At 42.3% G+C, this 14,037-nt stretch overlaps 1 pseudogene; it reads left to right on the top strand.

Moving 5' to 3' along the window:
- Positions 1-2,428: 2,428 nt before the first annotated feature.
- Positions 2,429-12,450, top strand: LOC147897784 (homoserine kinase-like; annotated as a pseudogene).
- The last annotated feature ends 1,587 nt before the right edge of the window (positions 12,451-14,037 follow it).

The following is a 14,037-nucleotide window of genomic DNA, read 5'->3' on the forward strand; positions in this document are numbered from 1 at the left end:
ACCTTCTCTTGCACCTATGTTAAGTCTGCATGTTGGCTTGACCTGAGGGTGAACATTAATATATAAGAAATAAATTTGGTTGTTTTTTTGTAATAGATCAATCTTGGAGTAAAATATATGTACATTTTGTAAATACCCATGCATGTGAAAGTAAAATGGATGCACATGGGATATACATAAACTATGAATGGAATTCGTAGATCAACCCTGCTATTCCCCCTCCCCCAATTTTGTTTTTGAAAAAATGGCCATCATGCCCTATGTGAACACTGGTGGGCATATGGGCTAGACTGCAATGTAGTCTAGGCCATATGCACGCTTGCACACACACATAGAGCTTGATGGCCTTTTTTAAAAATTCATTTTGGAGGATTAGCTAGTTGGCACCCTAGAAGACTCACCCCCAAAAAAAATTCAAGAAAAAAGTCCATCTTACCCTATGTGCCCGAGCTACATATGGGCCAGATGGCATCGTTGTCTAGCAATGCCGTCTAGTCCATACGTATGCCCATGCAACATAGATTGAAATGTCTTTTTTAAATAAAAAATATTGAGGTGTTGGATACTTCTTGCCAAGCCCTGCACTTTTGAGGCTTTCCATGACAAAATCCCATTTATTCTATCATAAGCCTTGTCGAAGTCAACTTTGATCATGCAAATGTCTTGTTGACTTTGACTTTTGCCCATTCCATGCCTTCCCAGTTGGACACAATAGCCTCCAAGATGTGTCTATCATGGAAAAATCCCTTTTGTTCAAGTCTACAAGTCTTAATGCCTGGGGCACCAACTCCCTTTAGTAAGAATACCTATCAAAATCCTAAGTATCAGATGAATTTAACAATATGCCATGAGTAGAAATTATTCAAATTAACATGGTTGTGTTCTATACTAAAGGAGCTTCAAATATGTCTTTACATCTTGAAATTTGGGTAACACATGAAAAAGTTACATTAATTTGAAAGGAAATGGGTTTTCATATTTTAGTGTATTTTTTGTTTTACCCCTCCTCATCCAAAAGATGCCACCCTTGGGCCTCACATATTATGAAAAATATGTACAAGTATTAAAATCTTGCATATGTACAGCAACATATGGAGCAATGCAGATTGACAAGGACATGCAAACGTTTTGCAAATTTGCCTTGTGTGGAAGGGGTGATTAGCAATGCAGCAACCCATGAGTTTGACGGATGCATAGGCAAGATTCACATATGTCCAAACAAGGGGAGGGTGAAGGGGCGTTGAATGTCGTTGGCACAAAATAATCAAATGAAAGAGATGTCCATCGTGCTTGTTTTCGTTGTCCAATTTTTGGGAGGCTTACCTCAGGATGTGGACAACTAAAAAAAGTGAAAGTTTGAAGGCTTTGTTGATCCAATCAAATGGGTAGATTTTGCTACAATGCATGATCATGTGTGAAAGACATCAACACCCAAAAGCCATTTCCCATCTGAAACATCGATATGGACATGTGTGAATCTTACCATAGAGACGTTGCACTCCCATGAAAGAGCTTGGCTTTTGGACTTGAGCTCACCTTTGGCCTCCCTGTAAAAGGGCTAAGGTTTTCTCAGATATAACCTAAGCTATAGATCATGATGTTTTCATAGATGGAATCAAGCCTTTAATTTAAATGCTCCTTTTACTTGACCATAATTAAAGTACCTCACACTCAGACCACTAATGTCACGTCTGGGAAAAAAAACATACGTACGTACACATACACGCATGCACGCATGCACTTGCGCATGCACACACACACACACTCACACACAAAAACTTGTGGTTAATCTTGAACCTCCCCCTTAGGCCTCCACGTGGGGAAAGGGGCGCAGTCAGACTTTTCACTTGGAATGTCCTCTGATGACTTTCCTCCATGGAAACAATGTTCACAGAAAATTCTTTTCTTAGTTAATAGAGAAACCTTCAAGTTGAAAATGTTAAAGTTTTAAATTGAAAATTTACAAGTTTTAAGCAAAAATTCTAAAGTAAAATGCCTTAAATTTGCATGATTTAAAACCTTCTCTTTTTAAATTTGAAGGTTAATTTAAACTGCCATTCACTTAACATTAAACCTCAATTTTTTGTGAACACTCCTATCTAAGGAAGCCTCATATGAGCTTGAGGATACATCAGGCACATGTGTGCCAGAGATTGCAGCCCATTATTCATGTTGTGTACTACTGACAAATGGAAATAGGGGCACATGGTTTCCTGGAGTTGGCCGGATCTTATAAAAAATTAGAGGCACATGGTCTGATAGTGATGCGGGTTGATGGTAATGCGGGTTTGCACACATATGGCAGCTCTTGATTACTTATCGGTTGATTGCCTGCCTGCCCTTGCTTTGTTGTGCAATCGAATATGCACAATCAAGCAATGTGTCGTCTTTCGATTTGATTTCATTAAGCGAATCGGTGCCATGCCGAATGGAGCTTAAAACCAAATCAAGTAGTTTGAAGTCTTCATTTCCAAGTTCCTTTGGTATCTCAAGAAAGCTTGAGGTGAGCTTGAAGAGAGAGTCTTAAAGCCTAGTGTGAGCTTGTAAGAGAAAGTGATCCATTGACTCAATGCAAAAAGCAACATGCTTAAGTCTCCTTTCCTTTCCTAACTCAGGAAAGCCTCAGCCCTCAAGTGAGCTTTTCCTTGAAGAGTTTTTCTGTGTTCATTTTCTTGTGCATTTTATGGAAATATCCTCTTCATGCTTCCTTGTTAGAAGAGCGATGAGCTCTCCTTCTCCACCTTCAAGCTTACCAAGCCTCTCCCCTCCAAACATGTCCTCCTCTCCCCCCTCCATAGCCATAGCCTCTCCCATCTCACTTTTTGCGAGCCTTCCCCCCACCCCCCCTCCTCCCTTGCCTTCGCCCCTGCCACCATCACTAACCTCGTCCCTGGCTTCGACTTCTTTGAGTGCGTCGTCGATGGCTTTGGTAACCATGTTTCTTCCCTCATCAGTCTTGACGTCCCCCCTTGCACCATTGCCATCTCTGACAAATCTGGTCACTTGAGCTATAAATTAGAGCACAACTGTGCTAGCATTGTTGGCAAGGCCACAATGGAGCTTCTGGGTGTGCGATCTATGGGCATCTCTATCTCACTCTTGGTAGCAGTTTAGGGTCCAATGCAACCAATGTTAGAGCTATAGCAGTCGTCGTGAATGCACTTTTTGGTAGTCCCTTATCAAAGGCAAAGCTTGTGCTTGTTGCTGGCTTGCAATCGGAAGCAACCGTGAGTCATTACCACACTGACAATGTAGCCCCATCCTTGATGGGGGGCTATGTTTTAGTGCAAAGCTACAAACCATTGCAAATGACTCCCCTCACTGTTCCTGCACAACCTGACCTTTTCTTCGTACTTGTAAGCCCTGCATCTAAGGCTCCCACTAAGCGGATGCGAGTTGTTCTCTCCCAACATATTACCATATGTGATCAAGTCTTTTCTCTCTGTGCCAACATGGACTTAAGTACCACAAATTGTGTGTGTAGTGTAGCAGCAAAGCTTCGCTTGTACTTGCATAAGGCTAGGAATAATCTCCCTTAGGAATCCTCAACATGCATCTTCAACATGCAAAGTCCTACATACAACTCTTACATGCAAGTTCTACATACAATTCCTACATGCAGTTTGTATATGCAACTCCTACACACAACATGCAAGTCCTACATGCATGTTCCACATACAATTCCTACATGCAACATGCAACTTCTATATGCTCATCGTAGATGCATGTAGAGAGAGAATGTCTTACAATTCCTACATGCAGAGAGAGAAGCTCTCCAACTTGTTTATATATCCCATAATGGAATGAAGCCCACACTCTTAGGGGCATTGTGTTGAGTTCTACATTGGTCAAGTGTTCTTGCATAAGGCTAGGAATAATCTCCCTTAGGAATCCTCAACATGCAAAGTCCTACATACAACTGCTACATGCAAATTCTACATACAATTCCTACATGCAGTTTGTACATGCAACTCCTACACACAACATGCAAGTCCTACATGCATGTTCCACATACAATTCCTACATGCAACATGCAACTTCTATATGCTCATCGTAGATGCATGTAGAGAGAGAATGTCTTACAATTCCTACATGCAGAGAGAGAAGCTCTCCAACTTGTTTATATATCCCATAATGGAATGAAGCCCACACTCTTAGGGGCATTGTGTTGAGTTCTAGTTTGGTCAAGTGTTCATGCTTCCTTGCACTCCATGTCCAAAAGCATGTCCTAACCTTGCAACTCCTCCTCTCTCCTCCAACCTTGCAACCCCTCCTCTTTCTCTCTAATCCCTTGAAATTAGGAAAGGCTAATTGGGGGCCCTTTTGACACCCTATTTCTCCCCTAATGAGAGTAAAAAAAATTTCCAACTCTAGCAAAAATATCAGCCCCAAGCATCAACCTTGGGTTAGTACCTTAAGAAAAGAATTTTAATTCTTTCAAAGAATCCACTTGAAGAGAAAATCCAGATATTTAATGGACACCAATGTGTAGAGCTTGCATTTTTGAACATTTCACCTTTTTACAAAAGAGCGATTTGTGCTAACCATGAAAAGTTATGGCCCAAGAAGAGTTTTAGGTTTAACCCTAGCCCTAAACCCATTCCTATAAAAGCCCACTCCACCCCCTCATTCTTCTTCTTCCACATCTAGCCTCCGTCCTCTTCCCCATTCCGATCCCTATGCAAGACCCTCCTCCCTCTCCATCGCCCACCATACTACTCCCACCCATGCCCCAATGATAAGTACCTCATAGCTTGGTTCATTACAGGCCTATGGAAGAAAATCTGCAAAGACATGAAAAAAATTAGCAGTTACAAAACATTCAGTGCTACTCATGCAGCAACCATTGACATCGAGGATGGCATGACAAACTCTGTCACCAGTAGTGCTGATGGAAGAGCTAGTATACACGATCAACGCTTTAAAATGAGAAAAGCCAAGTCAACAGCAAAAACGTCTAGTGCAGATCACCTGGAGGCCATGACCATGAAACTAAGAGAAGAAATCATACATGCCATTGAACAAAAGCTTCACATGTCAGAACAACCCCCTCAGACTTATCCAAGGTGAGAAAATGTATGGTATCCACATTGCATGGCTAATCACACAGCACGTGAATGCCTCATCCTAAGAGCCAGGATCAATGCACAAGCCAATCCACTGACAAAATATGAAGATGGGAGAGGATAAGAGTGGAGATGAGGAGAGAGGGCGCAGCTAGAGAGCACACTGCAAATGACTAATTATACACTAGATTTAGTATAAAATGTAGAATATATACAACCCATTTAGGGTTAGGGTTAGGGTTAGGGTTAGGGTTAGGGCATCTAACCCTTTCCTTTATAGCAATCTATTGGGTTAGTGCTATGCGCATATGATCACGTGATGGTGGTATGCACACATGATCACATGATGTTGAGCGTGAACTCTCAACACCTTCCCTTAAGATCAACACCATGAAGTAGGCCTTCCCTCAAGATGATGATTCTGGGGAATCAAAGAAGGACTGAGCATTACATTCCATCACACCCCTTTAATGGGAATGTCCTTCCTTTGCATCAAACCAAGAGCTAGTCGGTGTTTCTCGAAAATCTCTTTACCGAGTGGTTTGGTAAAGATGTCTGCAACATTCTCTTTGCTATCACAATGCTGTAATGTGATGTCACCAAGTAACACTCTTTCTCTGATGAAGTGCTCTCTGACATCAATGTGCTTTGTCCTAGAGTGATATACTGGATTCTTGGCCAATGCTTGAGCCGATTGATTTTCACAGTATATTGTTGTTGGCTTTGACTCATCAAAGTAATCTATTTCTGAGAGTAGTCTTCTAAGCCATATAGCCTCACATGCACCTATAGTAAGTGCCCTATATTCTGCTTCAGTCGAAGACAAAGAAACATTTGGTTGTTTGTTTGACAACCATGATATAGCACCTTGACCAAGGAAAAATGCATACCCCTGTGTCGATCTCCTAGTCTCATGATCTCCGGCATAGTCATTGTCATAGTATCCATGCAAGTGTGGATGACTTCCTATGTATTCTATCCCAAACTATCTTGTACCTCTGATGTATCTCAAGACTCTTTTGGCTGCATTCCAATGAGACTGTTTTGGATTTTTCATAAATTGTACAAGTGAGCTTACTACATAACAAATATTTGGCCGTGTGATAGTCAAATATATAAGAGATCTGATGAGATGCCTGGAGTATCTATCATTGATTGTAGGCTTTTCTGAGTATTTAGTAGGTTTCATACTCTATTCCATAGGAGTGGCGGCAATCTTGCAATCTGCCATATGAAACTTCTTCAGGAGATTCTCAACATACTTGAGTTGACTAATGAATGTGCTATTTGAATCTCTCCAGAACTAAATTCCAAGACAATAGTGCATAAGTCCAAGATCTTTCATGTTGAACTCTGTAGATAAGTCTTGTTTTAGCTTTCTGATGAAGCTATCCTTACTTCCGGACACAATCAGATCATCTACGTACAAAAGTGCAATAGTAATGTCTTCCCCTTGGACTTTGTAGTAGAGAGTATGATCTGCATTGGACTTCATGTATCCCAGATCAGCAAAATACTTGTCGATTCTATTGTACCAACATTTGGGTGCTTGCTTTAAGCCTTAGAGACTCTTCTTGAGATGGCAAACCTTATTCTCCTTTCTTGGTTCAACATAACCTGCTGGTTGTTGCATGTAGACTTTCTCATCTAGATAACCTTTGAGAGATGCATTCTTGGCATCGAGCTGATACACATTCCATCTGTTGAGTATCACTAGTGATATCAAGAACTGTATGGAATCCATCTTTGCTACTGGAGCATAAGTCTCATCATAATCTTGACGATATTGCTGTGCAAATCCTTTTGCAACTAGTCTGGCTTTGTATCTTTGAATACTTCCATTTGGATTGTACTTCACTTTGTATATCCATTTGTTTGCTATGGCCTTCTTTCCTGGTGGAAGGTCGCATAATTCCCAAGTATTATTCTTATACAAAGCATCCATTTCTCCATTCATAGCAGTTTGCCATTCTGGCTTGTCTACTATGTCTTTGAAGTACACTGGCTCTTCTGTAGCCATGATGGTAGTCATAAGAGCATAGTTGGTCGTTTCAACCTGAATTGCTTTGCCTTTCTAAGCATATGTTAATCTGGCTGGAGGTCTGCTTTCCCTAGTAGACCGTTTGAGTTACTGTGGCTCTGCTTGGGGTGTTGCTAGCAATCCTTGCTCTTCTTCATCAACCTATTCTGTAGGTGACTGTGAAGTTAATGCTTCTATCTCCTGTGTGTTTGAGGTTTTCCATTATGATTCCTCATCAAAGATTACATCTCTGGAGATAATGACCTTGCGGTTGATGGGATCATACAACTTGTATGCTTTGCTTTCTTCACTGTAGCCAACCATGATGCATTTGTGTGACTTCGCATCCAATTTCGTGCGATGATCATCATGTACGTGGGCATATGCTATGCAACCAAATATGCGGAGATGCCCAATGTGTGGCTTATGTCTAGTGAATGCTTCATAAGGAGTCATACCTTGTATCGGTTCAATAGGAAGCCGATTAAACAAATAGCTCATAGTGGCTATTACTTCTACCCAATACTGATTCGAAAGATGCTTCTCACTAAGCATTGCTCTAGCACTGTCTACTAAAGTCCCATTCTTCCTTTCAGCTCTTGCATTCTGCTGAGGAGTATCTGCACATGTGAATTGCCTTCGAATGCCACGACTTCTGCAAAAGTTCATGAATGCTAAAGATATGTATTCACCTCCTCTATCTGATCTCATGACCTTGATCTTTTTGCCTGTCTGGTTTTCTACCATGGCTTTGAATTCTTGAAATCTGGAAAACACTTCAGATTTCTCTTTCAGAAAGTATACCCAATAATATCTGCTGTAGTCATCGATGAAAGTCAAGTAGTAAAGTGAACCATTGATGCTGCAGGTCTGGGCATCACCATACATCTGTATGAATCAAATCAAGAATACCTCCTACATGAGAGGTACTTCTGCCAAAGTTGGTTCACTTTTGTTTGCCGAAGCAGCATGCTTCACAAGCTTTTCCAAGAAACTATAGCTTAGGAATCCCAATTGCCATATTCTGATTTCTGAGATCTAACAAGTACTTCAAATTGACATGACCATATCTCTTGTGTCATTTTGCAAATAGTGGCATCTGTTGCGGTTGAGCTGACATGGCATGCTTATCTGGTGCTATAGATAACATTCTGTATAAGCGTCCTTCCTTGACACCTTTTGCTACTGGCTAACATCTTCTAGATTTGTCTCTAATAGTGCATTCATCTCCGTCGAAGATGACTCGATAATTGTGTTCCGTCATTTGACCTATTAATAAAAGGTTCTTGCTGAGCTTTGGAACATAGAGTACATCTTTCACCAATCCTTTTGTACCAGTGAAATTGTTCATAGGGATAACACCTGTCCCTTGAACTGGATTTGGTGTATTGTCTGCTGTGTAGATGGCATTTTTCGGACCTTCTAATGGTTTCATCTCTGTGAACCATTCCTGATGATTTGTCATGTGAGATGATGCACCGCTATCAATATACCAAGAATTTTGTTTTGCTTGGTCGACTTGATAGCTGAAATCCTCTTTTGGATTATAATCAGTGTCATCTTGGTTCTTGATAATAGTTACTCATCTATAACTCTTGACCTTCCATAGTCCTATGACTCATGCTAAACCTATGACTCAACCTAGGTGCCAAAATACCCCTCAACAGTCACCATGCTTAATCTGATACTACATTTAAATTTTCACATTAAACTTTCAATTTTAAATTCAGAAACATTTAGCAGTGCACCTACAGTGCAATTTAAGAGGAGTGGCTTGCAATGTGGTGAAGATGAAAGGGAAAAGTATAATATATAAACTTGATCCATTGGCATTTGATTTCACACATATTACTGATAAGGATGAGTACTCTTTGAAGAAGATGGGGTGGAATGTGGTAAAGGAACTTGTGTGGCCCAAATTTGGATAGTAAAGGCCACACATAATGACATGCATAGATGGAATTCAATTCTAAATTGAGCTACATGAACTCCATACTTGGAATGAATCCATAACAAGTAGATATAGACAATTGTTGGAGGATACATAATATTTGTAGTAGCCATGTGTGAGGAGACATGGTAGCATATCTTATGTTACATGTATACAATAAATTAAGCCTCAGATAAGCATTTTGAATTGCTATTTGTGGATATTTGCATTATATATGCCATGAATCACTGGGATGTCCACCATGATGATTTCCTTTGCCTTGAAAATTCCCTCGATTACACTAGATTGACCACCTTGGTCGTACTGCTTCTTGCGCCAATCTCTTTCATAGTGTCCAAACTTGTGATAGTAGTTGCACTAAATGTTTGACACATTGGTGGATGGATTCCCTCATCCTTGGAATCTTCCTTGATTGGAATGATTTCCTCTTTATTGATTTTGATGTTGCTGAGGATGATGCTGATGCTGATTCCAACTTTGATGATGATGACCACTTTTCTGGAATGATCTACCTCTGTGTCTCTGTCTGAAGCTTTGAATGCCTGATCATTAGAATGACCTTTTCGTGCTTGAATGGCTTGAGTCTTGAGTTCTTTACCAAGTAGGACTAACTGAAGTTCTTCCAGTGTCAGTATTTGCCGTTGGATGGTAATACTCTGGACTAGATTCTAGTATCCCTCTCCTAGTCCATTCAGGATGACTTGAACCATTTCTGTGGGGTTCATAGTCTCTCTTGCTCCTGCAAGCTGATTGTTGTAGTCTGTGATCCAGAGTACATAAGCATGACCGGTTTCGCTGTTGTTGTGAAAAATCTGGTTGATTTGGTTTCTCATTGTGAGAATCCTGGAAGTGTTCTTTGACTCGTATAGAGCTGCGAACATATCCCATGCTTCTTTCGATGTCTTGATTGTGTTGAGCTATCCTAGCATGACATCTTGCACATTCTACTTAATCAGATGATAGGCGTACTTGTCTTTCTTATCCCATTCTGACTAAGCTCGAGCAATGGCAGGATTTGCTACGGGTGCGAAAACTATTTGTGTAGCTGTAGATCTCGCTGCTGGTGTTGTGACAATAGGTGGAGTAGAGCTACTGCTAGTTGGATCGTCCAATGGTCTCGGTGTAGATCCATCGACATACTACCATTTGTCCTGAAGTACAAGAATGCTCTCCATTCGGTATTTCCATGTGCCGTATTTGGAGTTGTTTAGCTTAGCAAATGCCTCTAGATTGAGGTTGCTAGTCATAGACATGGTGCAAGAAATGTACTCAAAGTGTCGTGAAAATCAATGTATGAATCAATTGCAAAAACACTAACTGTGGTAAGTGAAATCTAAACCATTGATGAAGATAGAACTGCAATAGATAAAATCCGATGTGTATTACAAGGCTTGTGGCAAATGATGCCGGGAATAGCCAAGAGGCTTTACAAGGCTGAAATGATGTGCACAATGCCGTGAAATAGCCAAGTAGGCTTTACAATGGTGGCATGTGTGTGTGAAATCAAATCTTGTGCTATCGGCCCACTGAACAATTAGCAATGTCTCTGAAATCTCTGAAGTCTGCTCACTGAACTGATGAACGTCAGGTTTCAGGTAATGTGATGATGTGAAATCGTATGTGAGCATATGGACTGACTCCGAGTAGGTACTAGTCAAGAGTGTACTGACTCCGAGCGTATGGACTGACTCCAAGTAGGTACTAGTTAAGAATTTCGGGCATCGCTTAGATTGGCAACTTGGGGAGATTCAAAGCATCCCCTCTATGGTGATCTAGTCGACTCTAATGTAGCTCTATACCAACCGTCGATAAATGAAAGAACAGCAAATAATTCCTTTTCTTTTGTTCTTTTTAAGTGTTGGGTCAGATGTGTCAATGTAGAGGCGAATGTGCGGTAGGAAGTGGATTTGTCGGTGAGTCTCAAAAGTGAGTGCAACTTGCATCAAAATTGTGCATGATGTGACAAGCGCATAGAGCACAAAAAATCGAGCGACTTTCCTTTTTGGAGCACCCTCAAATTCTTCCTAGATCAAGAGATACGACTTGATCTAGGTGGAGGGGCAAAAAGAGTGCAGATGTGCTCAATGATGATGTGTCACTGTGGGTCACATGCAGTGATGATGTGGCATTGTGCCTAGCAAGAGGTGTGCCTATGGAGCACTAATGAGGTGGCAGAAGTGGTCACATGTAGTGGACTATGTGTGCTTGCAAAGGGATAACTTTGCGTCAAGGACTACCACATGGTAATGATGAGGTGGCAGTGATGATGTGGTAGTGAGGATAAGGATGCCACATGTCACAATGTTGACCACACCTTAACCGAGTGTTAACTTGACCTTGGTTAATGTAACCAACCCTACCCAAAAGGGTGACTCAAGGTCAACCTAACTGTACCACTGAACTGAGGTTAAATCCAATCTGCCATGTGTCATGCAACCTGACCACAAGGCTGACCCAACCTGTGGTGGCCTAATTGAACTAGGACCGAACCTGTGTTTGGTAACCCACATGAGGCTAGGTTAACCCTTATCTGCCACGTGTCCTTTCCTAAGGTGTTGAACCTTGGAAAGGAAGGGATGAAGCTCACAACATAGATGGCGATGTCGGCATCTGTGGACGATGGAGCTTTGCAGATTTACACTGAGCGTGGAGCGGGAGCACGTTCGTGGCTGTGAGACTTGGAAGCGTTGTCACTGGGCAAGGCCAAGGCTCGTGTGCGGGTCAAGAGCGCTGTCCGAGGAGGAGCCATCGGTGCTGTGGTGCAAGCTTGTTGATGAGGCAGCGCATTGTTGATCAGAGGAGCCTGGAGCTCGGGAGCGCTGGCTTATCAGAGGCCTATGAGAGGAGCTCGGGAGCGCTGGCTTATCAGAGGCCTATGAGAGGAGCTGGGGAGATGCAGGTCGGTGAAGCCTTAGTCTTGAGAGCTTGATGAGCTGCAAGTGCTAGCTATCATAGGAACTCGCTTGTGGTCTGTGGAGGGAGCTGTGTTGGACGTGATGCTTCGTTGGAGGCAGTCGTGTAAACAGCAGAAGTCACCGGTTTAGGAGTTGTTGCCTGCAGGTGTGGACGTGAAGGCTCATTGATGACTCGTCGGTGCAGAGAGTGTTTGGCGGTGGTCATTTGCTGTGTCGTCTGGAGGCATTGAGTAGTTGGCAAATAGTCGGCTGTCGGTGGAGAAGGTCTCAGAGTTGAAGCTCGTGTATGGATGCAGTGTAGCCGTGGTGGATAAGGAAGGAGGCGGTGCTGTTCCAGCAGACGTTGCGTGCGGTGCTGGTCACGAAGACACAGAGACGTTGGTCACTGGAGAAGCTTTGGAAGTTTGCTTGCGGTTGTATGTAGTAAACCGAAGAGCCAGGTTGGCTGAGACGCATTGTATGGCGAAGCTTCCAGCTCTAATGCTTGCAGCTGAGTGAAGCTTGGCAGCTGGCGAAGTGGTTAAGGCTTGTTGATGCTACTCTCTATGGAGGAGTCGACTGCGTGGGAGCTCTGGGGGCCACTCCTTGCTTGTAGAAGAAGTGGTCATTGTGAAGCTGTAACTCGTAGTTTGAGCTTGTAGGAGCTGCAAAACATGTAGTTAGGAGCCTCAGAGACCTTACAGAGAATCCTCACAAACTTAGAAACTATCCCTCAAACTTCTCACAATCTAAATCTCTCTCTCTCAAAAGACTCAGAAATCTCTCTTTTCTCACAAATCTTTCTCAATGGAGAACTATCTCTATCTTTCTCTCAAAGGGTTTCTCTCAACTAGAATGGAATGAACACCTCTCTTTCTCTAACGAAAGAAAGAACTTTCAATGAACGAAAATGGACGAAATTTTCTCTCACTGGAAGAGAGTGCACATTCAATCGCTCTCAATCTCTCAATCTCTCAATCACTCTCACAAGAAGGATGGCGCCTCAGTGGAAGGCAGAACCATGCTCTGATACCATGACAAAATATGAAGAGGGGAGAGGAGAAGAGTGGAGATGAGAAGAGAGGGCATAGCTAGAGAGCACACCACAAATGACTGACTATACACTAGATTTAGTTGAAAATGTAGAATATATACAACCCATTTAGGGTTAGGGTTAGGCCATCTAACCCTTTCCTTTGTAGCACTCTATTGGGTTAGTGCAATGCACATATGATCACGTGATGGTGCTATGCACACATGATCACATGATGTTGAGTGTGAACTCTCAACATCCATTGCCAAGGTTGTGGTGCCACATCTACATAGTTGGTGGGCATGACAAAAATAGTTGCATTTTCAAGATGTGCAACAACTCACCTCGACCTTAATAATATCAACCGGCACCCATCCTAGTGTATAGGCAACCAGCACTTGCACAAGCACCCCCATCTGCGAGGCTGAACCCTGTTCCCGTCCGCAGCCAAGTCCTACAATTACTTAGAAATCCAAATCCATGACCATATCCAAGAGCACCAAATCCAGCTCCTTCGGTAGTTCCAATACAATAACTTCAAGCCGAGGAAGTGGATTTGCAATTTGAGTATGAAGCTGAGTACCTAGTGTACTATGTGGAAGGAGCAAAAGGTTTAACCCTTGTCTATGTAAATCAAGCTCAGTCCAACACGTATGGAGCACCAATCAAGTGCTACGCTTGTAGAGAGAATCATTGGATTGCAGAATGCCCTCATCGTGGTAGCCCCGCTACTTTCCAACCACTCTATAGAGATTGTGGCATTGGCCATGCTTGTGTGGACTGTCCCATGAAAAATAAGGTCCCACAGCAAAATGAGGCTAAGCATGTTGTCCCAATTGGCATTATTGTGGGATGGACCATCAAAGTCTAGGGCCGGCAAGCATATTATCACAACCTGTGAATGTAATTACACGCTAGCAAAAAGAGGCCACCGAGGGCCCTAATATTCCAATTCAACCAAGAAGAGCTCTTCAAAAGAAAGCCCAAGTGCCTATACATCTGCCAAGCAATGAGTAGCCAAGCTCATCCACATTAGCTCCCAATCCTCAAATAAAAGAAGCTCCATAACCTAC

The sequence above is a fragment of the Dipteris shenzhenensis genome, chromosome 10, assembly GCF_047967505.1.
Source record: "Dipteris shenzhenensis isolate YYH24624 ecotype China chromosome 10, Dip_SZ_1.0, whole genome shotgun sequence".
In the NCBI taxonomy this organism is placed as follows: Eukaryota; Viridiplantae; Streptophyta; class Polypodiopsida; order Gleicheniales; family Dipteridaceae; genus Dipteris; species Dipteris shenzhenensis.